We start from the raw sequence: 27,093 nt of genomic DNA, 5'->3' as shown, positions 1-27,093 counted from the left end.
CGTCTTGCGAGAACAAAGGAACCCCGAAGTTCGGCGCCCGCCTGCTGCGTGCCGCCAGTAACCGCGTTGTGCAGCGCTCTCATTCAGTATCACCGGCAGCACTGGAGTTGTTTGTCGTTCTTCAGCGACATTATTCGATGATTTTTATTTATTTATTTTCTTACGTCTCTCTTATGTTGACAGAAGGAAGTTTATAAATCATACCAGGCTCAAGTATTGTCGGTTGAGTACGAGGCGTCCTAAAAGACCTGTACAGAAAGTGGTAATAAACATTCGATAGAGGTTAGTGTTGTAGCATCTGCATGCAACTGTTCTGATGTAACCAATAATTTCTCACATTTTATATGAGATAAACTGAAAAAAAGATATGGTAATCGAGACCATAAGCGTCAACTCAGACACTCCATTTTCTGTCGTCTCTCTGGTAGCTCCTCGCTACTTAAAAAATAAATTAAAAAATGTATATGAAATGTTATGGGACTTAACTGCTAAGGTCATCAGTCCCTAAGCTTACACACTACTATACCTAAATTATTCTAAGGACAAACACTCACACACCAATGCCCGAGAGAGGACTCGAACCTCCGCCGGGACCAGCCGCACAGTCCATGACTGCAGCGCCCCAGACCGCTCGGCTAATCCAACGCGGCAAAAAATAAATTCTGTTGTAGCAAAATCGGAGACCCTGATGAGGTGACTGCGTGCTGAAATGGCCTTAACTTCCTCGTATACTGCTCAGGTGTATGCGGGGGCTACCTACTATCTAAAAGTGTTTAAATAGGATGGATACGTCTTAGCGATTCGTTAAATCTAAGGTCCACTGGATTGTAAACACAAGATATTTCTGGTATCAGACATGGGCTTAAAGTAAGGAAATTTACTCTATTCTCTGTAGAAACAATAAGGATTCCTGAAAGAAAAGTGTGTTACATTCAGTTGAGCTGCACCTAACGATTTCTCTCTCCTTTTTATCAATTAAATACTAACGGAAGAAACAAAACAAGTAGGAACTGGGCGACTTACACTAAAGCTGGTAGGCGTGTATATTCATCTGAAACATAGCTATTGAAATTTCGCCCTAGTCTCATAAGAAAGGCGCTAGCACCGCTACTATGAGGACGCAAATGAAGTTTGCTTCAAATATACGCTGTAACGGTCGCGGAGCGTTACGTACCTTTGAGATTGGACGTGGTGAGCTTATGTTAGTCAAGAATGCCTCTAAGGCAGCAAGGATATCCTAATCAGCTCCTCACTGAGTTTGAACGTGGTCGTATAATAGGGCTACGAGAAGCTGGATGTTGCTCCTGCGACATTACAGAAACGCTTGGCGGGAATGTAGCCATCGTACATGTTTGCTGGCAGTGGTGTTCACGGTAATGTACGATCGCAAGGAGATCGGGCTCTGGGCGGCCACGTGGCATCACCGTAACTCTTGTGCATCTGCAGCAGTAGTTTGAGCAGCAGTTCGCACCACAGGGATACAATGAACTGTGAAGCCAGCCAGACGTTCCTGTAGTGTGCATTCCACTGTCCCCAAGCCACTACCATCCACGGCTTCAATGGTGTCAAGCGAGAGCTCATCGGAGGGCAGGGTGGAGGTGTGTTGTGTTTTCTGATGGATGTTGATTATGCTTAGGTGCCAGTGATGGCCATATGTTGGTCAGAAGGAGGCCACAAAGTGACATCCGGCACCTCTACTACGCAGTATACAGGGTATTACAAAAAGCTACGGCCAAACTTTCAGGAAACACTCCTCACACACAAAGAAAGATAATATGTTATGTGGACATGTCTCCGGAAACGCTTACTTTCCATGTTAGAGCTCATTTTATTACTTCTCTTCAAATCACATTAATCATGGAATGGAAACACACAGCAACAGAACGTACCAGCGTGACTTCAAACACATTGCTACAGGAAATGTTCAAAATGTCCTCCGTTAGGGTACATGCATCCACCCTCCGTCGCATGGAATCCCTGATGAGCTGATGCAGCCCTGGAGAATGGAGTATTGTATCACAGCCGTCCACAATACGAGCACGAAGAGTCTCTACATTTGGTACCGGGGTTGCGTAGACAAGAGCTTTCAAATGCCCCCATAAATGAAAGTCAAGAGGGTTGAGATCAGGAGAGCGCAGAGGCCATGGAACTGGTCTGCCTCCACCAATCCATCGGTCAGCGAATCTGTTGTTGAGAAGCGTACAAACACTTCGACTGAAATGTGCAGGAACTCCATCGTGCATGAACCACATGTTGTGTCGTACTTGTAAAGGCACATGTTCTAGCAGCACAGGTAGAGTGTCCCGTATGAAATCATGATAACGTGCTCCATTGAGCGTAGTTGGAAGAATATGGGGCCCAATCAAGTCATTTCCAACAATGCCTGCCCAAACGTTCACAGAAAATCTGTGTTGATAACGCGATTGCACAATTGCAACATTACCTTCCTTCAATTGGTCCACCTGGCCGTGAATCGAGGAAGTACAGTACATAGTGACGAAACTAAAATGAGCTCTAACATGGAAATTAAGCGTTTCCGGACACATGTCCACATAACATCTTTTCTTTATTTGTGTGTGAGGAATGTTTCCTGAATGTTTGGCCGTACCTTTTTGTAACACCCTGTACATTCATCTGAAACATGGTTATTCTAATTTCGTGCCAGTCTCATAAGAAAGGTGATAGGACCGCTACTATGAGGACGCAAAGTTTGCTTTAAATACGCGCTGTAACGGACGTGAGCGTTACGTACCTTGTATACTGGACGTGATGAGCTGATGTCAGTCAAGAATGCTGTGGGGCAGCAAAGATATTCTTATCAGCACCTCACTGAGTTCGAACGTGGTTGTGAAACAGGGCTACGTACATGTTTGCCAGCAGTGGTGTTTGCGGTCATATACGGTCGCTAGAAGATCGGGCCCTAGGCGACCACTTGGCACTACCGTAGCTCTTGTGCATCTGCAACAGTAATTTGAGCAGCATTTGGTACCACAGTGATACAATGAACTGTTCCAAATCGGTTACTTCAAGTACCCTGTAGCGTGCATTCCACTGTCCCCAAGCCACTACCACTCGCGACTTCAATCGTGTCAAGCGAGAGCTCATCGGAGGGCAGGGTGGAGGTGTGTTGTGTTTTCTGATGGAAGTTGATTATGCTTAGGCGCCAGGGATGATCCACATGTTGGTCAGAGGGAGGCCAGATGAGGGCCTGCAACCAATTTGTCTGCGTGGTGGGCACACTGAACCGACAACTGGAGTTATGGTCTGGGGTGCGATTTTTTACGACGGCAGGAGCACTTTCGTGGTTATCCCAGACACCGTGGTTGCAAATTTACACGTCAGCCTAGTGATTCGACCTGCTGTGCTACCATTCGTGTACACCATTCCAGGGGGTCTTTTCCAACGGGATACCGCTCGCCCATATACCGATGTATTAACCAAAGGTGCTCTACAGGAGGTCGACATGTTGCCTTGGCCTGCTGGAACACCAGATCCGTCTCTAATGGAGCACGTATGGTTCATCATCGGACAACAACTCCAGCACCATCCACAGACAGCATTACACGTCCCTGTATTGACCAATGGAGTGCAACAGGCATGGAACTCCATTCCACAAAGTGACATCCGGCACCCCTACTACGCAGTACATACTCGTTTGCGTGGTTATTTCCAAACATTCTGTCGGTTACACAGGTCATTAATATTTTGGAATTTTTTCATTGTAAATGATAACAGCCAAACAGTTGCAGAATAAAGATGTATTGAAATCCTTGATCACGGTTTCGGTATATCTAAATATACCTTCATCAGAAACAAAAATACACTAAAATCGCATCGTGCAGTGGAGATGCATAAAACAATCGTGCCAAAGGCTTCGCCAGTAGTTAAAATTAAACTATCACCTCCATCTGTACACCATAAATATAAAGAGATGGGCGATGTGAAGACGACATATTATCATAAGCATCTCCACTGCAGGATGTGACTTTAGTGTATTTTTGCTTCTGATGAAGGTATATTTAGATATACAGAATCCGTGGTCAAGGATTTCAATAAATCTTTATTCTGAAACTGTTTCGCTGTTATCATTTACCGTGAAGATTTTCAACAGTTGCTGCTTCAGCCATGTTTAAAATTTTGATGTCGGCATTTCACATTTCCTATAGCTTATGTCGCGCTTACATAGACCTTTGATCTTGCAATGTTAATCGAGTAAATATGTTACCTAGGCAAATGTATTCCAGAAATTTCATTACTCTACACTAATTATTTTTTGTTGCTGAGAATTGTTTCCGTCAGTGTAGAAAAATACATTACAACTGATGTATCTGCAATGTTAATTGCGTAAATATGTTACCTAGACAAACGTATTCCACAAATGTCATTACTCTACATTAATTACTTTTTGGTGCTGAGAATCTTTCCGTCAGTGTAGAAAAATACATTACAACTGATGTAACTGCAGATGTGCTCGCCACAAATGATAAACGTATTACTTTGATGGGCTGCATTTAATTTAAATATAAATCTCTATGTGTAAGTGATTATTCGTAAATAACTGCTATAGTCATATACGGAATGGCTTCTGATGTGGAGCTCAGCTAACTACGCCTACATTTAGCAAATTTACATTACTCGCAATTAGTGGCACTGATTTTGCGTGTATACAATTTTTGTTTTCCATATTTCATAGAGACACGAGAACCTGCTGACCGTTCACACCATGACAGAATTTGTTATTAATATAGAGGTTCTTGATCTACAGATGGGTGATTAAACTGTGATCTTCATAAAAATTTTAGACGTACCATGGTGGGATCTACATTACAAATTCATTAAACTAATTGTATTTCATTGAATCTAGGGTCAACTGGGAGCAAGATGGTTCACAATCCAATGGACAAGAGTTGTCAACTGTGTATCGTTATTGTTATCGGAGCTATAAGAAATGCCAAACATCCTTAAAGCTTCTTGCAGGAGTCAAGTACTTGTTGACGAAACACTTGAGGACTTAGGGTGGGGAGGGGGGCTCCAGACTCCCCCTGCCACCTAGATGAAATTGCATACAATGTAGCTGCCGTGCAGTGAACTTGAAAGATACTTTGATTTTCGTCTTACGACAAAAAAGAAATAGGCACTATCTGTAGTTAGCGAGGTCATCGATAGATTTAAATTATCTATTCCTCGATCTATCGTTAGCACTATCAGCTATCGCTCCATTCTCACTATAGCCAAGACCACCTACTGCACATTGTCTACCTTACTTGAGCTCATTCGTTGTTTTGTTAATCAGATCACTTCTTACTTGCAGCTGAGTTGAATGTAAGAGCTGGCGTTTGTTGCTTTTGTTCTGTGTGCTGTTGTGTAGCTTCCAGTTAAAGGTAATTTTGTAAGAAGAAAGAAAAGGAAAAGAAATTTTAATTCGTCCACTAGCTTTACAGTAAATTAAAAATATGTAATGGCTACCATACTAGCCTAATTATCTATCTGTAGCAGTCTTATGTTAGCTCTGGAGCCATTATTTGGAGATGGTAGATCCTTGGGGTTGCAATATTTCAGTATTTCACAAAGAAGTACAGCGGTAAACATTACTACAAATAACATTAAATTAAAACCACTGCATAAAAATATCCGTGGATTTGCCTGTGTCACTCAAATAAGCAAAAATATCTCCGAAACAGCGATAGTCGCATTTAGTTTAAAAATTTGCTGAAAATTCTATCACTAGTAACCCAAATGGAAAAATAGCGCCAATGTGATCACCAAGGCAGTATTCAATTACGAAAACTAGTTGCGATATGGAACGATAAAGCGGGGTTTGTGATGACAGGAAAGCGTATGTGATGACAGCAGATTCTACAGTTCTTTCGTTTCTAAACTATTATTTTAGCCGTTTGTCTGAATTCCTCCGAGCCGACTGTGCTCTGCATCCCCATTCTCGCCCCTTCCCCGCTCCCCTCCTCTAACATTCATAATCTGCACTCACTGAAAAAACTATCAACATGAAAAAATAATTAATGAAGAGTAATGAAACGTTGGGGGTATATTTATTTATGTAACATATTTAAGTGATTAACCTTTCAAGACCACGGGTTATCGTAAGCACGAGATAAGCCATTGCATATGTGGAATGCTGGAACATTTACAACCTGTGTAATCTCCAGAATGTTGTATGCAAGCATGCAAATGTGCATGCATCGTGTTGTACAGGTGCCGAAAGTCAGTATCGGGGATGGTGTTCCATGCCTTTTGCACTTGGTCAGTCAGTACATGCACGATTAATCTTGTTTGTGGTTCAAATAGCTCTGAGCATTATGGGATTTAACATCTGTGGTCAACAGTCCCTTAGAACTCAGAACTACTTAAACCTAAGTAACCTAAGGACACCACACACATCCGTGCCCGAGGCAGGATTCGAACCTGCGACCGTGGCAGTCGTGCGGTTCCTGACTGAGCGCCTAGAACCACTAGACTACCGCGGCTGGCAATCTTGTTTTCGGATAAGGCTGGAGTTAGCATCCGATGATGTCCCATGTGTGCTCGACTGGAGACAAATATGGTGTTCGATCAGTCCAAGGCAACATATCGACAATCTGTAGAGCATGTTGCGTTACAACAGGGGAATGTGAGCGAGCGTTATACTGTTGGAAAACACCCCTGCGATCTTGTTCATGAATGGCAGCACGATAGGTCGAATCACCGGACTGACGCACAAATTTGCAGTCAGGGTTTGTGGGATTACCACGAGAATGCCCCTACTGTCAAACGAAATCGCACCCCAAACCATAGCACCAGGTGTAGTTCCAGAGCGTCTATAACGCAGACAGGCTGGTCACCCATGTAATCAACACACGTCCATCACTGGCACCTAGCAGAACCAGCTTTCATCAGAAAACGTAACAGAGTCCACCCTTCCCTCGAAGGAGCTCTCGCTTGATACCACTGAAGTTGGAAATGGCAGTGACTTGGGACCAGTGAAATGCACGCTACGGGACGTATGTCGCGGAGGTCGCGGAGCTATTCTCGCCGTAACCTATTTGTAACAGATCATCGTGTCACCGTGGTGCCAACTGCTGCTCAAATTACTGATGTAGATGCAGCATGATGCACCAGAGCCATACGCCGAGCACGATAGCCTTCCCTGTCGCTAGTATCACGTGACCGTACAGAGACCGATATTATTTTCTCATGCCAGCAGTCATGTGCAGTGGGCACATTCCTGACAAGTCTGCATGGAGTCGCGCTGAAACTCAGTGAGATGCTGATAATGATGTCTTTGTCGCATTAAAGGTATTCTTGACTAACATCAACTCACCACGTCTGATCTCAAAGGTAACTAACGCACACGACCGTTAACGCAGTTTAATGCAAACCTATTTTCATCCTCATATTGGCGCTACTAGCACCATTCTAATTAGACCAGCATTAAACTTGAGTAGGCGTCATATTTCAGACACAAACACATCTACCAACTTCTGTTTATGTCACCCAACTCCCTCTTGGTGTTTCGTCTTTTTTTCTTCAACGTATTAACTCTCTTGTAACACTATAATAACTCAAGCTCTAGTACCTCCCGCTGCAGAAGTCGAACACGCACGAGAACAAATGGACGTGGTCAGCCCATAGAGGGCTCCGTGTCCGCGGCGGCTATTCCGTGCAGCGACTCTCGCGCAGAAAGGGCGCCACCGCTACGCCACGTGCAGACAGCGGCCAGTAGCTGCTGTCTCTGGTTTCGTATGTAGGGACCCGCTCTGCCCTAGTCCAGTCCGCCCATCTGGACTGGATCTCCGCCCCCCCCCCCCCCTATATTTTACAAATCCCTTCAGAACCTTGAACGCCATGCTCTCCGCCCGTCTATTGCATCCATCTCCCCTCCCCCACATGGATTCTGTACGACCTAATTCCGTTCTCCCACCTTCTCCTTTTCCTCGAACGGATACGGATCCTCTACACCTCCTGTAAACTCGATCCCCTTCACCCACTTGCCTCACCCATCCTATCCCACACCCGCCCGCTGCCGCGCCTGTATACCCATGTCCCACCTGGTCTACATCTCTCCACCCACCTTACCCTCTCCCAAGGTGGCTTCCGCCAGCTCCCGCTCCCTCATGATGCTTTCCTCCCCTCCATCTACCCCTCCTATCAACTTTTATCCTCCCCTCCCTGTGTTTTTTTCCTTTGGGCACCCTCACTCCCTACTCTCTCCCTATCCCTCCATCCCCATCTCCTCCACCCATCTTCCCCCAGGCTTCCCCTCCCCCCTCCTCCATTCCTTCCTCCCCCTATCTCCCCTGCCCTTGGCATCTCTGCTCTCCCCTCACCCTCTCCCCCCCTCCTCCTCTCTTGGCAGGTCCCTGGACTCGTACACGCTCAGTGAACATTCGCGCGCCGGAGATCATCGCCATCAGTGTCTCGTGTGTGTGCCTTCGTTTTGTGTTTAGTGTTCTTTCGCCGTCACGCCACCACCGTTCACCTTGCTGTCGCAGTCGTCCGTGTTTTGTGCGCCGTTTCAAAAGGTTTTAGTGTTTTTTCTTGTCCAGCGTGAACGGCTTCGAGTATATTGTTTTCCGTGTCTAAAGATTTTACCCGCCATTTGTATTGTATTATCTGTACCTCCTTTATGTCTTATATTGTACCACTCGCGGCTGAAGAGCAGCGTACTATGCTGCTGACAGCCCACCTTTTATTCAAAATAACAATAAAGGGAAAAAAAACCTAGTCCAGTCAGTCTGGTACTCGCTCTGGATTGCGTCTCTATCTCGGCGGTACTGCGTTCTGGTCGTTGCTCGTTGTTGACATTTGCCTGGCTCTGGTTCCGAGTGGATTTACTGTTGGTGTTTGGTGTTGTGGTTTCTACAAGCCTCCGTTGTTTATCTCTTCCTTGTTGTGTCGGTCTTAGTCGGTAGTGGTCGGTTGTTGTCGGTTGTCGTTGGTCTGTCGTCCGACTCGTCCTTGTGTTTACCCGGTGTTGCGTGCTCCACCGCTGCCGGCTTCGATCCGCTGCCCAAGTCGTTCCCGCAGCGGGTTTTGGTTACTACACAAGCTTTTTCAGTTATTCTGTGATTACCTTCAAGTTCTAATGTTTTTAGTTATGGAAACAATTATAGAAAAAAAATCATTTTTTCGTTACTTCTGTAACAGTACTTATCGAGGTTGGGGGAATAGTTATTTACCTCTGGGGGCAGACAGTGTTTAATTTTAATGTTGGTTTGCATCATATTTCGACAATATGCATAGTTCAGTGATATTTACATTGAAAGGCAGCTAGCGATCGTCATTTTGTACTATGGCTCAATTGGAGTTAACATCTGACGTCATATCCCTAGATTTAGAACTACTTAAACCTTACTAACCTAAGGACATAACACACATCCATGCCCGAGGCAGGATTCGGACCTGCGACCGTAGCAGCACCGAGGTTCCAGACTGAAGCGCCTAGAACCGCTCGGCCACAGCGGCCTGCTTTTTGTACTATATATCTGTAGATAATTAAGGCTCACTTGTGAAACCAAAGCTGTCATGTATTGAAGATTTACTGCAAGGAAGATGTTATAGTATGAAATGTCTTATTCGTAATATCCTTGGAACAGTGAACCCAGGCGTCACAGTCCTATTGCATTTGTAAATAGACGTCTTATAAGCGATAACGTGTGTTGTACATCACAGAGGGGCTTATAAGCATCGAAGACTGTGTAACCATATTATAGTAGCTAAAAGCAAACTCATTTGTGACGTCGCTTACTTTAAAATCTAGTTGAAATCAAGGCGTGAATAAATGCTAAGATCCAAAACAGTAGCTCATAGTATTTGGGTATGCTGTTTTGTTTTCTAAATAAATTTTATTGCTATATTTCCAAGTTGACTGCTGACACAATAATTTTAAACCATAGTTTTGATCACTTGAGTAAACTGAAGAATTTAATGAAATGGAAGTTACTTGAGAATGAATTGAGGAACTAGAGATGATTTGGTGTGCTGAAGGAATTGTGACTTGATTTCTGATAAGCAGGAAATTTAAATATAATAGAAGAATGATAGCTATGGTCAGAAGATGTTTGCATCCTGCCGGCCGCGGTGGTCTCGCGGTTCTAGGCGCTACAGTCTGGAACCGCGCGACTGCTGCGGTCGCAGGTTCGAATCCTGCCTCGGGCATGGATGTGCGTGATGTCCTTAGGTTAGTTAGGTTTAGGTAGTTCTAAGTTCTAGGGGACTGATGACCACAGCAGTTGAGTCCCATAGTGCTCAGAGCCATTTGAACCATTTTTTGTTTGCATCCTTAACGTTATAAATTATTCATCCTTTGGTTAAGATTTTTCTGCTTTGCGATAGTGAAGGTTTTATTATAAGACTAGGTTATGTTTTGTTAGCAATGAGGTAGTACATTAGATTCATTTAATTCGTTTGGCAACAAATTGAAATTATTGTTAAATAAAGAAATATTTAATTGTGCATCTGGTTACTTCTCATATATGTATACTGCTGGGAATATATGATATACTGTTGAGATCATGCATTGTAATTACTTAAGAAAAGTTTTTCTTGCCTAATTTTATTGACAGATACTGTCTGTATGCCTTCCGAAAGCAAATTATGTTCAAGAAATTGAAAAATAAATTTGTTTTCAAACCAAATGAAAACACGAGCCTGCCCCCCCCCTCCTTTTTACAGAGTCCTGGCTACGCATGGAACACTCCACCTCATTATTCCAACGATGACACGGGGCTGTCTTCTTACAGGAGAGAGAGAATGCAAGGTATGGATTGCTCAACGTGATTGGCAAGATTTCCCCTGCAATGCGAAGGAGTCCTGAAACCCCCATTAATCTAATTTGGGGAGATAGGTGGCTGTGAACGGTCTTGTTTGCATTATCGGCAAAATCCTTTGTCCGTTTTTGGCGACTGGTGGAAATAATTTTGAGTGCTGTATGCCATGAGCACACTCTACCTCTCTCCAATCAGCTCTATGCAGAACTGTATAGTAGTTAGGTCCTCTAAGTTTATCCAAGGCAGTACGTCCATAGTTAAATCACGAGACTGGTCTCATAGATAGTATCATTATCATGATACTATGACTATTCAGCATACTACACTAGATAGAGGATTTCTCTACACTTTTTTTTATTCATTACCGTCTTTACATATACTCGTAGGTGTTGATCTTGTCTGCTTTCTAAAGTTATATATCCAGCTTTCATTATATTGCAATCTTCGTTAGTTCAACAAATAACTGCTGTCTCTTCGCCTGGTATATGTTCCACATACAGCCACCTCATTTACACTGCTCTCATAGTTACTCCAGTCTGTTCACCGACAGATTTATCTGTTTTTCTCCGTCACCCAGTAATTCCTAACATACGTCTTTTCATTTCTCTCACATCAGTCCCAAGTTAATAAAGTGTTTTTGAATTAATAAAACCTATGTTTCTTAGCCATAAATGAAAGCAGATAAAATACAGTATAAGTTTTCCCTTCGGACGCATCGGAAGCGTAGTTTGGAAATCGATGTTGAGTTTCTCAGGGGAAATCCAAGTCTTCGGTTTATCTCTTTTGCTGATCACACGGTCATCTTCAACTACATTAAATACAAAACAGCAACTGATTATCTTCAACTACATTAAATACGAAACAGCAACTGATTCTATGACTTCGTTGTTAGTAATTAGTATTTTTTTCTATGTGTTTGTTACACATTATGTGCAGTCATAAAGCATCGACTGCACAGCGACTAACTGAGCGCCGCTAAACGGCATCAATAAGGCGCTGACCCTCTCACCAAAAGTAAAGAGCGGGGAGTGTCACACCTCCAGAAAGACAGAGTTCAGCGTCCTTTTTCAGCGGATTTAACCAGCCGCGCGTTGCTGGTCTCCCTCAGTTGGGTCGCAGACTTCGAGAGCATCAGTACCCTGTAATAGGAAGACGTTACTTAGCCTGCGTTCTACGAGAAGTGATAGAGTGTGAAAAATAATTTGCATTTAGGACACACAGGAACCACCCTCATGACGACAAAATGACTTATGTTTCTTTCCCTTTTAGAAATGAAGTTTTCCATTAATATGCATGCGTTGTGTACCGATCATTTTGGATTCCTGCTACCGGCCATCGCAACGTCTCTCCTTCTCTGTTTTTCTTTTATCAGTGCAGAGAGTCCACAGTAGTCAAAGCAACATCTGGCGACGAGGATCCGAGAACCAACGCCGGCCGGGGTGGCTGAGCGGTTCTAGGCGCTACAGTCTGGAACCGCGAGACCTCTACGGTCGAATCCTGCCGGAAGCGCCTAGAACCGCTCGGCCACTCCGACCGCACAGGTTGCTACCGCTCGTTGCAAGTTCTTTCGATGGCAGAAGAAGCCAGAACAGACATACTGTCAATGAGTCACTGAACTTCAGGGGATTTACACGACAGTGTCGTTTTAAATGAAGCTGTGGACAGTACTGTAGTGACACAGTCATTCACGATGCAATTATGTACGATATGCCACACAATAGGATTCGTGAACAAATACTCAAACATTCTGATCCTACTTTGAAACAAGTGTTGCAGATTATTGAACATCAGAACTCATACGATAATACCGTGGAAAATTTTGAGGTAGCTCCTTTATGCAGTGGAGCGCAAAGTGACAAACAAATACGGCCTTGCGACCGACCACGCCGCGCAAACGTACCACCGCGCCGTGGACAGAGTAAACAAGTGTCAGCGCGTGCGTTTGCGGTGAAATCATGTCCCCGCTGCTTTCCCGCGCAGAAAAGACAACATTGCCCTTCACGGACGCAACTTTCTTTGCTTGTGGAAAGTCAGGTCATGTGCAGTCTTTGTACTTTCAACAGAAAAAGAACTCTACCCACGTTCGCTCTCATAAGCGCGAAGCACCTTCACAGTATATAAACCGGCTGCCGGGGTACCAGTAATAACCAAGTTCAGGATGTACCTTCACCCCGCCCAAGTGCTGTGGAACGACAGTCAAAATAATTATTTGTGTACTTAGTTACTGCCGGATGCTGTGTGAGACTTCAGTTAGATTCTTCCCTTCCGTTACATCGCTTAATCGTGCTACTTTTGATCACTTGGGCTCGGCAATGTAGACAATATCCTGCATTCAACTTACTCCTGTCAGGACATTCCTGTGCTTGGTACATTTAGTTTGCCTGCCGCATTCTAGTCTCACACCAGAACAGTGACATTTGCAACTTCGAGTTCGCGAGACTGTGAAGATATTTTTGGGTTAGATTCATTAGATTTGTTTGGTCTTCGTATTCAGGACAATCTATATTCTGTTTCTGCTTTCAACCCAAAAGACGGTGTTAATCATTTGACTGACGAGTTTTCTGATTTATTTTCTGAAGGGCTTTGGAAGAGAAAATAATTTTGTGGTACACTTGAGAATGAATGAGAATGCACAAGTCTTTTCGGGAATTTCCCATACCTCATGCACTTAAAGACAAATTCTAAAGTGAACTTAAGAAATGGAAAGAGAATGGTATTATTGCTCCTACCCAGGATACTCACTGGGCTTCTATCGTAGTAATATTACCAAAGCCTTCGGGGCACACTTCGTCTTAGTGTTGACTTAAATCCACGTGAGTCCAGAAACAATAATTAATACTTATCAGTTACCTCACCCTGATGAATTAATGGGCACGCTTGTTGAGGGCTGCTAATTTTCAAAAACTGACTTACGTGATGCTTATTTGCAAATTCCGCTAGACGAGGTGACTCAGAAGGTGTTTGTAATCAACACACATTTAGGGTTGTTCAAATTTTTTGCGCTTACCCTTTGGCAGTGTTTCCGTGCCTGCCATATTCCAGAGCTACTTAGAACAGCTTACTGCAAAAGTTCCATTCTGTTCAAATTACTTGGACAATATTGTGGCGTCAGGACATACGACGGAGGAACATGTCAGTAACTTTCACAAGCTATTTCAAGTACTTTCAGTTGCAGGGTCGCCTGTAGCAGAGTGCCTACAGACTGAAATGCAGTACCTACTCCATATTCTTAATATTATGGCTGTTCATCCCCTTAAATCACATTTCTGTCCATCCGGGACCTCCCTACCCTGTGGAATTCTCGGGAAGTTGACATAAGTGGTTTATACCAAAAGCAGACCAGATCAAAGCCCCATTGCATCGTTTGCACAGAAGAAGGTGCCTTTTGTTAGGACCAAATAGTGTCAGAATCCATTCCAGAAACTTAAAAATGTCAATTTGAGAGACATATGCCTTGTTCATTTCGATCCCACTAAGCCTGTGGTTTTGGCAGTGGACGTTTCTTCGTATGGAACTGTAGCTGCGTTCTCGTTCAGATTTGGTTCACACTGTTGTGTTGGCAGAAGAGCCAACACTGTGTTACTAGTGGAGGCCGAAATGCACGCGTTTAACCTCACGCAGGTTGGCGAGAGGAGGGATGGACTATACTGACGTGAGGTCTGGAACAGAGGAATTAGAATTCAGAAAGTGGACGTAATTAGTTTGATAATTAACTTTAATCTATTAATGATGAACGTCGTTCTTCACGGTACATGATTCACAATATTATCTGTTCAGAATACATTCATAGTAACTGAATATGGCGCCTTGCTAGGTCGTAGCAAATGACGTAGCTGAAGGCTATGCTAAACTGTCGTCTCTGCAAATGAGGGCGTATGTAGACAGTGAACCATCGCTAGGAAAGTCAGCTGTGCAACTAGGACGAGTGCTAGGGAGTCTCTCGAGACCTGCCGACAAGCTGGTCCGATGTATACTAACGGAGCGCGGCCGATTTAAAGGCTACCACCTAGCAAGTGTGGTATCTGGCGGTGACACCACACACAGATGAGGTCAATTGCTTTTGCTTCCAAGTTATGGACCAATACTCAATGTAACTATTCCCAAATTGAGAAGGAAGCTCCCGCTATTACTTATGGCGTCAGAAAGTTTTACCATTATCTATTTGTACCGAAGTTTTACATAGTGACGGAACATAAGCCCCTCCAGTCAATTTTTTTCTGGGTTTGTGTAAACCCAGTAAACAAAAACACCATGAAGAAGATCAGTTGCCACAGTGGCCGAAACGTCGGCAGCTTTACATATTGACATTGCGGTCACAAACCCAGAAAAATTTGACTGTGAAAATGGCCGCGAAAACCTACGTTTGTATAAAGCCACTTCAGTCTCCATTTCATCCGTCCAAACTTATTCTGCCACGCACGGCTCAGAAGCTGCTACGTTGGACTTTGTTGTTGCCGCAGTCTCAGTAGAAAATATTGTACCTGCACTCGCCGAAACATGCAAATGTTGGCGCCCTTCTTCACCTTCCTGTTGGTCCTGATCTGAATTCGATGCTACTTCCGTAACTTATTGTCAGATCAACGCGCGAGACACTGAACTTCTACAGGCCTATCCACTGCACTACAGGAAAATTGCACAGGCCACAGAAGCAGAAGCTGACTGACTTTTGATTTACATCCTATTTGGCATCGTTCAGTAAAAAACATTCAGAATTCTTTTGTGCGCCAATATTTTGCTCGTCGGCGTATCCTCTCCGTCCAGTATCGTGTGATTTTCTTGCACAATAACTCTGGACAGTCGCATGTGCTTTTTCATAGTGTTACATGAAGATGTATTTCGATTGCTCCACAAAGGACATTGGGGAACTGTCAACACAAAACTATTAGCTTATCGGTACTCTACTTGGACGGGCGTGGACGCCCTCATTGAACAGATGACGTCACAGTATCGCGCTTGTGCTGATAATCTATGACCCCGCCCCAAACGTTTTAATCTTGATCAAAGTCTCTATCGCCGAGGTAGCAAGTGCATACTCACTTTGCTGTTCCCTTTTGGAACACTCGTTGCCTTACTGTTGTGGATACCTTTAGGAAATATCTGTTTTCAGTGCCCAAGAACTGAACTATGGCGCGTAGTACCATTCGGGCTTTGTCATTTTTCGCTTGGAAGGTTTGCCTGAAGTGTGGCTGACAGACAACGGACCACAGTTTACGGCCCAGGGCTCTGAACACCTTTGTACAGCCAACGGTATCACTCACTTCAACAGTGCTCCATTTCATCCTCAGTCGAATGGGGAAACTGAAGGGTTCGTGCGTACGTTCAAGTATCTGATGAGCAGGTTACGTGCCTCCCACACACGGGAACAAGCACTGCTGCTCTTTCTCGTAATATACCGCTCCCGACACCACGATGGTCCGTCGCCCACGGAGTTTCTACATGGCCGGCGCCACCGCACGCTGCTCAAGTTGCTGCACCCATCGCAGCGCACGGTATCTCCCACGCTCGGCAAGTACTGCTCTACACTTGATGGTTCTATTCTTTCAGAGTTTTTGGTCACCTCAGGCACTGGGGGAGAGGAACGGTTCTTCAGGATTTAGGCGTTTGCATGTATTTCATTCAAGGTCTTGCTGGGTTGCTGCGCCACCATCAGAGCAGATTCGTGCTTCGATTGCAAAATTCTTCTGCAGTTTTTCTGTCCCCAGATTCGCATCGCACCGCCGGGTGCCTCTTCTCACCACCTACGCAACCGATGCAGCTGGACCCATCGCCTTCGCCGCCACAGCAGCTCATCTTCCTGGCGATCATCCTGGAGCCCGCCGTGGACCAGGGGCCGCCTTTGTCGTCGTCGTCGTCGTCGTCGTCGCCGCCGCCGCCGCCGCTATCGCCACCGCCGCCATCATCGCGTCATCACCGCCCCTCCGTTTTACGTCGGACAGGCCCAGGAAGAGAGTGGCCTCCTTTTCGGAGTTATGTGACCCCCCCCCCCCCCCAAATCCACCATTCCGTTACTTGCCATAAGATGGGTCGCTAAACGACAACGGTGTCGCATTGAAGCGGGATAAATAAGACGCCTACGGGCACACGAATGGAAAGAGAGGGCAGCACCACACCTCTAGGAAGGTAGAGTTCAGCGCCCCCTGTTAATGCTGACTTAACTAGCCACCCCCATTTAGATCGCAGACTTCGAGAGCATTAGAGAAATACGAAGACGTTACTTAGCCTGTGAGTAGTAATAGTGTGAAAAGTAGTTGCACTTAGATGGCACAGGAAGCCACCTCGTAACGAGAAATTATATTTCTTTCCTTTACATTACTCTGCAAATGTTTCGTAGAGATAAATTTTGATTGCTGCCACCGTCCATCGCAACTTCTCCCGTTCCTTGTTTGCGTCGGTGACGACAACCCACAGTAGCCGACACAACACATCACTTTAGAATTATTGTAATGCATTTTTCAGACGTAGTTCCATATTGCTCAGTTAAGTTATTTTCTTCGTGGCTGAAGTTTTATCTGTACTAGAGGCAACATTAGAACGTTATCAGCAAATGTGATTCAGGTATGTCCCATTAATAAGTTCTCTTTCTTTTATCCATTGTAAGGATCTCAAAAGATCCACTAGAATGGTGACAACAGTTTCCATGATTTTCAACTACTTTATCTGACTCCTTCTTCAGTTTCCTTTCCTGAAGTGTATAGGTAGTATAATTTAGGAACAAAAATTTCGTTCTTCTGTGAACCTTTTTATTTTTATAGTAGGTTAAAGCTTTTTGAGAACCGAGGAACAGCATTACTCTTCCAGTATATCGGCGTATTAGAGGCAGGATTTCGACTACTAACGTCGTTCAAAGAACCGCAGAATCGCCGAGGAAAATAACTAGCGGGGTTAAGCTAATAGGGCGTGTGTCTTATCGACGACACTGTAGACGAAACCATATAGGCCAAAAACTGTAGGAAGAGAGAGAGATTAGAATGTGTACAACAAATTACTGTGAGTATTGAATGCTAGTTTGGCTTTGAGGATAAGGTCACAATCACGATGGGCAGTATCAATCACTCCTTTTTTGAAATAATTGAAAAGCCACGATCGCTTTAAGCGTTTATTAGATGACCGGATTCAGCACTCTGAAGGTGCCACCATCAGATCTGTGAAGGTATAACATAACAGGTTTGAGGGAAGGCTTACATGAGTTAACTATATACATTACAATTATTACAGAACCACAAACCTGAAACGTGGATTAAAATTTATAAAACCATATGGACATCATGGAATATGAAGCAGACAACCTGATAAAATCATTGTCACAAACAATAAAAAATAATAAAAAACTGCTCTCATGGTCGTTCTCTCCATAAAATATAAAACTGAAGTTACCAGATAAAACTAACACTGCTCGCCTAACAAAGGTCGGCATCATCATTGCCCTATTTCGCACAGGCTTAACTGCTATGATTCTAGCGATTCACAACCGGCCACCAGATAGCGCTGTCCAAGCAGCGCAAACACAGTCCCACGTTATAACCACTCATTACTACTAAAACAGCTTGTCACACACCCAGTTGCGTTTCATCTGGTAACTTCAGTTTTATATTCTATGGAAAGAACCACCATGAGAGCAGTTTTTTATTATTGTTTATTGTTTATGACAATGATTTTATCAGGTGGTCTGCTTCATATGCCATGATGTCCATATGGTTTTATAATTGTTAATCCACTTTTCAGGTATGTGGTTCTGTAATAATTGTAATGTATATAGTTAATTCATGTAAGCCCTCCCTCAAACCTGTTATGTTATACCTTCACAGATCTGATGATGGCACCTTCAGAGAGCTGCATCCGGTCATCTAATAAACGATTGAAGCGATCGTGGCTTTTCAATTATTTTAGAAACAGAATGATTGCCCCACGACACGCCATGTCTTCACTGCAAATATCCTTTTTTGCTTGTACCTTTGACCCACATCGCCATAGGGTCAACATGAATATTAATGAATTTGGCAGGGTTAATTTAATGGGTGCAAGGATGCTTTACCTGTCGCCACCCCGTTATCCCCGCCACAGAATATGTGTGGTATTATCATGTGAACCTCGGAAAATTTTTTATAGATGCTTGCATATCGTATAACTGAGAAGGGAATTCGGTACCAGCCCGGTATTCACCAAGTGGGGTGTGAGAATCCGCCTTACAGCAATCCACGTTGACCGGCGTATCGACCCTCGTAGTTAATCCGCCGGGGGGGGATTTGATCCGAGGCCGAGGCATCTCCCTGCATCGCAAGCTGTGCTGTAACACCCACAGCTATCCGGGAGGGTAGGAAACTAATGCAATGAATCTGTAGAAAAAGACCGCAATAGTTGTAGAAGATTTTGTATTATATAAGGTAAATAGTAGCTAAATATTAAACCATTGTCACGAACGAAATTTCACAGCTCGAGCTTCAGATAAAATAGCTGCCTAATCCGCTCTGTTCTTCATTGGCTTAGAGCGAAAATTACAGAATGAATGAGATGCGTTTATAACCATCATGAACGAACAACCTAGTCGTTGTTTATTTTTCAGTTCGTTTCATTATTGGAATCAGTTTGTGAGTTCTCTAATGAAGCTTTATTTGATTCAGTAGACCACGTGGCTGAAGCTTTTTGAGAACTGAGAGCTCACATTACTCTTCCAATACATTAGCGTAATTACAGGCACTGTTTTCGGTACTAACGTTGCACAAAGAACTGATTTGACTCGTGTGATTTGGGAACAACTGTTACAATTCGACTGCCAGCCCAGCACCCTTCGAAATTTTCCGAGTACCGCTGATCAAAAAATAATTGCGTTACGGAACCCCACAACAGTTGTCTCTTGCATGTATAGCTCATTATTCTCGTTTCATAGCAGTACGGAATATAAAATTTTCAATTGTTTCTGGGCGAAAGGACGCCGAATAGCTGCCAATTGAATTCGATTACAGTGTTCACTTAGTCGTTTTATAACGATATGAGATGACTGTGTGTTCTGTCGACATAAATCTGATAAACCAAGATAATGATGTAATATATCTGTATGTTTCCGAGATTGTCAGAGCACAAGGAAACTTTATTTTCTTAGTGGCTACTAAGTATATTTCTTCCTCTGGGCTTGGAGATTGTTTATTATATATTAGGGCATTACGTACAGAGCTTGCATCAGGATCATCAAAATATTACACAGAATTACGCTACCCTCTTTACCAGAACAAATACACATGACGCAGAGAAACCTTTTGGGTTTCGGAAATATGATACACTGTCGATTAATTCAGCCTTAGACAATGTAGTACTGGTTGAAGTGTTGCAACATGATGTGCAAGACGATATTTATTTGTGGGATATATTCAAACAAGACTCAACATTTGGAATTGTAGAAAGAAATTATCACGAGTGTGAAATTCGTGCAGTTATAACATCAAGAAATATCACTGTCATCAGTAATCATTTCACATGTCAAGAACGTAACTTTAATCAATGTAAACAATGGGAATTATTTTACGAATTGTATACTTTTGGAAACAAGTTGCACAGCTATGTGTAAACTACAGAAGCTCAATTACACTTACTAGTCTAGTAGTAAAGTAAATGATTTCTTTAACATTAACTTGGAATTTATTGCTCAGGGAGTCCCAGTAAAAAAGAAGAGCGAAACCGCAATATTTGATTTGAGATATGAGACAACGAACCAGTTTTAGAAAAGAACTGAAATGTATTAACGCTGATGTATTTTTTATTCATAACGTAAAAGTCTCTTATCGGGGCTTGAAAAGGATGAAATTAAAGTCTACCCTTACATTTAATGCGTTTTACAGCTATTTTTAAGAAAATGTGTTCTGTTTATCCTACAAACGTTTACGAGAATATTTAGTAATTCTACCCCCGTTGGACTAATCTTCCTTCGGTATATACTTACTAGGGGCGAATAAGTATTTCTTTTCGCTAAAAAAAAAAATCACCGCAATACACGTCATTTAGCGTCCCATAGTTTGTAAAAATTATTTTTTCATTTCACTCAAACCATAAAGTATTACGACTGGCCACAGGTACAGCGGTAAACAGTAGACAGTGCTGCCACAGAACACAGTTGCATGTAACTAATGATTCCAAGCAACCAGTACAAAGTCTCAATGGCACATGCTACGTGTAGCACATCATAAGCCGACAAGATAAATGAGTTCTTAGGTAGTAGTACCCCGTCATTTTGGAAGAATCTTCCGATCTGACATTGCAGTCATCTTGCTGCCGTCGGCTGAGAACTGTGGCGCAGTGCGTTTTTTCCTTTTTTTTCTTTCATTATTATTTCATTCCCTCTTCTCCTCCCCACGCCACGGGATGGTTGGGGGCGGAGGCTACACAGCATAAAAATGATACACACACGCACACAAATACACATAAACGGTAAAAAGGTTAAAAATGTTAAAGTAATGTGATGAAAATACAGATGACGATGATGTGGTTGAAATAGGACATAGGGATGATAGGAAGTAGCATAATGTAGATGAATGGATTGCTATGTGTGGGACCGGTATTCGAGCCTTGATCTAAGGTAAGTGCTTAGCTCGTAGTATGTACAGATGCTAGGATGGCTTTCTGAGTCTGAACGAAACATTTACATTTGTGGGGCACTTACCATGATTGCCATAGGTTAGTTAATTGAGACAGAAAATACATCAGCAGGCTGTGTGTGTCCATATATTGCCAGAGTTGAAAGCGTGTTGAACTTCGCACTGAATAAATCTTCGAAATGTCTCTTTTAATTACTAAAAAAGGTCACGAAAACTTCGCCTTCCCCTATAGTTCACTTCGTTATTGCAACTGAGTTTCACCCTACCTAGAATCTACAAATGGTGCCTGAAGCGTATGCAGAATCAGTTATTGGGTCGGCACCAACAACTCGACTCTTACTGCATCATTCTAAGTTCGACTCATTCAGAAGAGAACCTCTCTTCCGAGACGAGTAGAACTTTCGAAGTAGCCTGGACACGGGGAAGATTAAATTTTGAAGTGAAGTGACTGTCCGCAGACTACTTCCGACAAGGAAAACATTGGGCTGTGTGTTTATCAGTGTTGCATAATTATGATTGGCTGAATACTAATTCTTGTGAGTGCCAACCAATAATATATTGACTAAAAAATCGCTATTCTTCACTCCTTGCTCGGATTCGAGGTGGTTAGCCAGTTAACAAACTTGTTGGTCTTGTGACTCCAAACTATGTAAGATACACTCCCCCCTCTCTGCCTACCTCCATATGTTGGCCTACACTGTTGCAACTCTCCGTCTCATTTCATCTGCAATTCCCTCGTGCGCTCCTCGATCGGGTGACTGGTGAAACCTTAAATATTATGGAAGTACATCATTAATATGGCATCTTACAAACCTATAAACATCTCTTTGCTCCTATCAACGTTTCTTTAATATTATTGCAAACTAATCACATACGAATATCATAGTAAGATGTGACCGACAGCATCCTCTCACTCAACAAAACCATTCGGCACTGTCCACAGAGTTCTGCATTTCAGGCAGAAGTATATGTGTTTCGCACAAATCACCCCGGAAGTCGTGACTATCTTTGTGGTTCTCTCGGTGTTCATTACCCATTAATTCTCGAAACAGAAACTTACAAATTTACAGTTTCCATACACATCAATAAATATACACACACAAGTTGTATATATACACTCCTGAAAATGGAAAAAAAAGAACACATTGACACCGGTGTGTCAGACCCACCATACTTGCTCCGGACACTGCGAGAGGGCTGTACAAGCAATGATCACACGCACGGCACAGCGGACACACCAGGAACCGCGGTGTCGGCCGTCGAATGGTGCTAGCTGCGCAGCATTTGTGCACCGCCGCCGTCAGTGTCAGCCAGTTTGCCGTGGCATACGGAGCTCCATCACAGTCTTTAACACTGGTAGCATGCCGCGACAGCGTGGACGTGAACCGTATGTGCAGTTGACGTAGTTTGAGCGAGGGCGTATAGTGGGCATGCGGGAGGCCGGGTGGACATATCGACGAATTGCTCAACACGTGGGGCGTGAGGTCTCCACAGTACATCGATGTTGTCGCCAGTGGTCGGCGGAAGGTGCAAGTGCCCGTCGACCTGGGACCGGACCGCAGCGACGCACGGATGCACGCCAAGACCGTAGGATCCTACGCAGTGCCGTAGGGGACCGCACCGCCACTTCCCAGCAAATTAGGGACACTGTTGCTCCTGGGGTATGGGCGAGGACCATTCGCAAACGTCTCCATGAAGCTGGGCTACGGTCCCGCACACCGTTAGGCCGTCTTCCGCTCACGCCCCAACATCGTGCAGCCCGCCTCCAGTGGTGTCGCTACAGGCGTGAATGGAGGGACGAATGGAGACGTGTCGTCTTCAGCGATGAGAGTCGCTTCTGCCTTGGTGCCAATAATGGTCGTATGCGTGTTTGGCGCCGTGCAGGTGAGTGCCACAAGGAACTTGCTGTTCCAACAGGACAATGCACGTCCGCATGTATCCCGTGCCACCCAACGTGCTCTAGAAGGTGTAAGTCAACTACCCTGGCCAGCAAGATCTCCGTATCTGTCCCCCATTGAGCATGTTTGGGACTGGATGAAGCGTCGTCTCACGCGGTCTGCACGTCCAGCACGAACGCTGGTCCAACTGAGGCGCCAGATGGAAATGGCATGGCAAGCCGTTCCACAGGACTACATCCAGCATCTCTACGATCGTCTCCATGGGAGAATAGCAGCCTGCATTGCTGCGAAAGGTGGATATACACTGTACTAGTGCCGACATTGTGCATGCTCTGTTGCCTGTGTCTATGTGCCTGTGGTTCTGTCAGTGTGATCATATGATGTATCTGACCCTAGGAATGTGTCAATAAAGTTTCCCCTTCCTGGGACAATGAATTCACGGTGTTCTTATTTCAATTTCCAGGAGTGTATTATATGTGGCCAGTACTTTGCAACCTCCAAGGCGCTTGGAGTGGCTTGCAGGAGATCAATCTTCGTGCAGGAAGTAGGGCACAAAAGGCACTGCAGCATGTGGCTTCTGGTTTGTTCTTGTCCACAATCACAGGACGTATCTTCTGTTATGAACCCCCATCTCCTCAGGTTGTCTCTGGATCGTCCAACTCCTGATCGTAATCTGTTTAAAGACTTCCACACCAGCCAGCTCTCGTTGTGTCCAGGTGGTAGTTCTTCAGCTTCTGGCGTCTGCAGGTGAGGCGTCGACTTCTTCCATAACTCCAGCCTTGCCTTCTCTGGTGAAATGGTGAGCTTCTCGGATGTTCTCAGGAAGCTCTTTCGCGATCTCAGCCGTTGCTGTGGTGGATTATGTCCATGCTGTGGATGGGCACTGTCCTGTTCCACTTTCAGTCTCTCCTTGTTGGCAGCCACTGTTCTGCGTTACCCACGATGTCTTCTCAGTTACCTTCTTTGAACCAATGTTTTCCTTCCCACCTTCTGTGATTGCCCTTTTTAGATATGTCTATTCCTCTTGAGCTGTACGGCCTAATGGACTTAATTGCTGTATTTACAACCATAGAGAACTTGAAGCATGTCTCGTCATTCTTTAGTACATCCGCAGACAACCTCTTTGCGTTTTGGTTCTTCCTGACTAATCTGTTAAACTTTAGCCTATTCTTCACCACTATTACATTGTGATCTAAGTCTATATCTGCTCCTGGGTACGCCTTACAATGCAGTATCTGATTTCGGACTCTTTGACTGACCATGATGTCATTTAACTGAAATCTTCCCGCATCACCCGACTTTTTCCAAGTATACCTACTCCTTTTGTGATTCTTGAACAGCTATTACTTCCTGCAGTTTATTACAGAATTCAGTTGGGGTTTCTCCTCTCTAATGCCTTGTCCCAAGCTCATATTCACACGTGACCTTTTCTTCTACAGTTCCCCCTACAACTTCATTCCAGTCTCCCATGACTATTAGATTTTCACGTCCCTCTATATGCTGTATTACACTTTTAATATCCTCATACAATTTCTCTAGCTCTTCATCTTCAGCTTGCGACGTCGGCGTGTATAACGGAACTTTCGTTATCGGTGCTGATTTGCTATCGATTCTGATAAGAACAACCCTATCACTGGATTTTTCACAGTAATACACTCTCTATCCTACCCCCCTACTGATAACGAATCCTACTCCCGTAATACCACCTTTTCGCTACTGCTGATATTACCCTACACTCATCTGATTAGAAATCATTGTCTTCTTTCCATTTCACTTCACGGACCCATACTATATCTAGATTGAGTATTTGCATTTTCCTTTTCAGATTTTCTAGTTTCCCTAACACGTTTAAGCTTCTGATATTCCATGCCCCTATACGTAGAACGTTATTTTTTTTTTGTTGTTGTTCATGCTTTTTCTCATGGTCACTACCCCCTTTCCAGTCCCCTCACGAAGATTCGAATGGGGGACTATTCCGGATTTTTTTTTCTAGTGGGTAGATAATTATGACACTTTTTCAATTACAGGCCACATGTCCTGTGGATAGACATTATGTGTCTTTAATGCAGTGGTTTCCATTGCCTTCTGCATCCTCATGCCGTTGATCATTGCTGATTATTCCGCCCTTAGGGGCGGTTTCCCACCCAAAGGACCAGAGCGTGCCCGGAAGAAGTGTCCGCTCCTCCGACCTCTTCGGCAAGGCCGTCGACAGAATGAGGGTGACTTCTTGTGCCAGAAATCTCCGACCGCCAATGCTGATTATTAATCAAAATTTAAGTGGTGGCAGGTTTCGGACCCGGGACCGAGGACCGCTAACATATGCAGTGCTTCTTCGATAATGTGATTGGACGGAATAAATTTCTACGCTGCCTTAACTGCATTATCATACAACTGGAATACATGAACTAATACCTTGACAAGCTTGTGTAAAGGATCTGGCACGGTAATTAAACATAATGACTATCTGAGCAAAGCATATGTCATGACTATTATGAGTTAGTACATAGAGATACAAAAGACTTCAGAAGGATATGGGTGTGCAGCAATAGTTTATCTTACAAGACCATTTCCTCCCTTCCTTACTCGAATTACAGGTGGACAAGCAATCAAAAAACTTGTTAGTCTTAGGCTCCAAAGTGTAAACGATTTACTCCCTCTCTCTGCCTACGATTGTGCACTGGCCAATATGGTTGGATCTCTGTAAGGGCAGTCGCATTTACTCTCGCTCCTACACTATGTGATCAAAAGTGTCCGGACGCCCCAACAACACACGTCTTTCATATTAGTGTGTTGTGCTGCCACCTTCTGCCAGGTGCTCCATATCAGCGACCTCAGTAGTCATTAGACATCGTGAGAGAGCAGAATGGGACGCTCCGCGGAACTCACAAACTTCGAACATGGCCAGGTGATTCAGTGTCACTTGTGCCATATGTATGTAAGAGAGATTTCCACACTCCTAAACATCCTTGGGTCCACTGTTTCCAATGCGATAGTGGAGTGAAAACGTGAAGGGACACGTACAGCACAAAAGCCTACAGGCCGACCTCGTCTGTTGACTGACAGAGACCGTCGACAGTTGAAGAGGGTCCTAATGTGTGATAGGCAGACGTCTATCCAGACCATCACACAGGAATTCCAAACTGCATCAGGATCCACTGCAAGTGCAGTTAGACGGGAGGTGAGAAAACTTGGATTTCATAGTTGAGTGGCTGAAGCCACACATCACACCTGTAAATGTCCAGGAGTGTAAACAGTGGGAGATTGAATAATGGAAGAACTTTGTGTGGAGTGAAAAATCACGAGACACCATTTGGCGATCCGATGGCAAGGTGTGGGTATGGCGAATGCCTGGTGAACCTCATCTGCCAGCGTGTGTAGTGCCAACAGTAAAATTCGGATGCGGTGGTGTTGTGGTGCGGTCGTGTTTTTCATGGCGGATGCTTGCACCCCCTGTTGTTTTGTGTGGCACTGTCACAGCACAGGCCAACGTTCATATTTTAAGCACTGTCTTGCTTGCCACTGTTGAAGAGCAATTCCGGGAAGGCGACTGCATCTTTCAACACGATCCAGCCTGTAGCCGAGTGGTTACAGGACAATAACATCCTGTAATGGACTTACCTACACACAGTCCTGACCTGAACCCTATAGAACACCTTTGGGATGTTCTGGAACTCCGACATTGTGGTAGGCCTCACCGACCGACATCGATACCTCTCCTCAGTGCAGCACTCGGTGAAGAATGGGCTGCCATTCTTCAAGAAACCTTCCAGCACCTGATTGACCGTATGCCAGCGAAAGTGGAAGCTGTCATTAAGGCTAAGGGTGGGCCAACACCATACTGAATTCCAG

The sequence above is a fragment of the Schistocerca gregaria genome, chromosome 6, assembly GCF_023897955.1.
Source record: "Schistocerca gregaria isolate iqSchGreg1 chromosome 6, iqSchGreg1.2, whole genome shotgun sequence".
NCBI lineage: Eukaryota > Metazoa > Arthropoda > Insecta > Orthoptera > Acrididae > Schistocerca > Schistocerca gregaria.
This window is presented reverse-complemented; position numbering follows the sequence as displayed.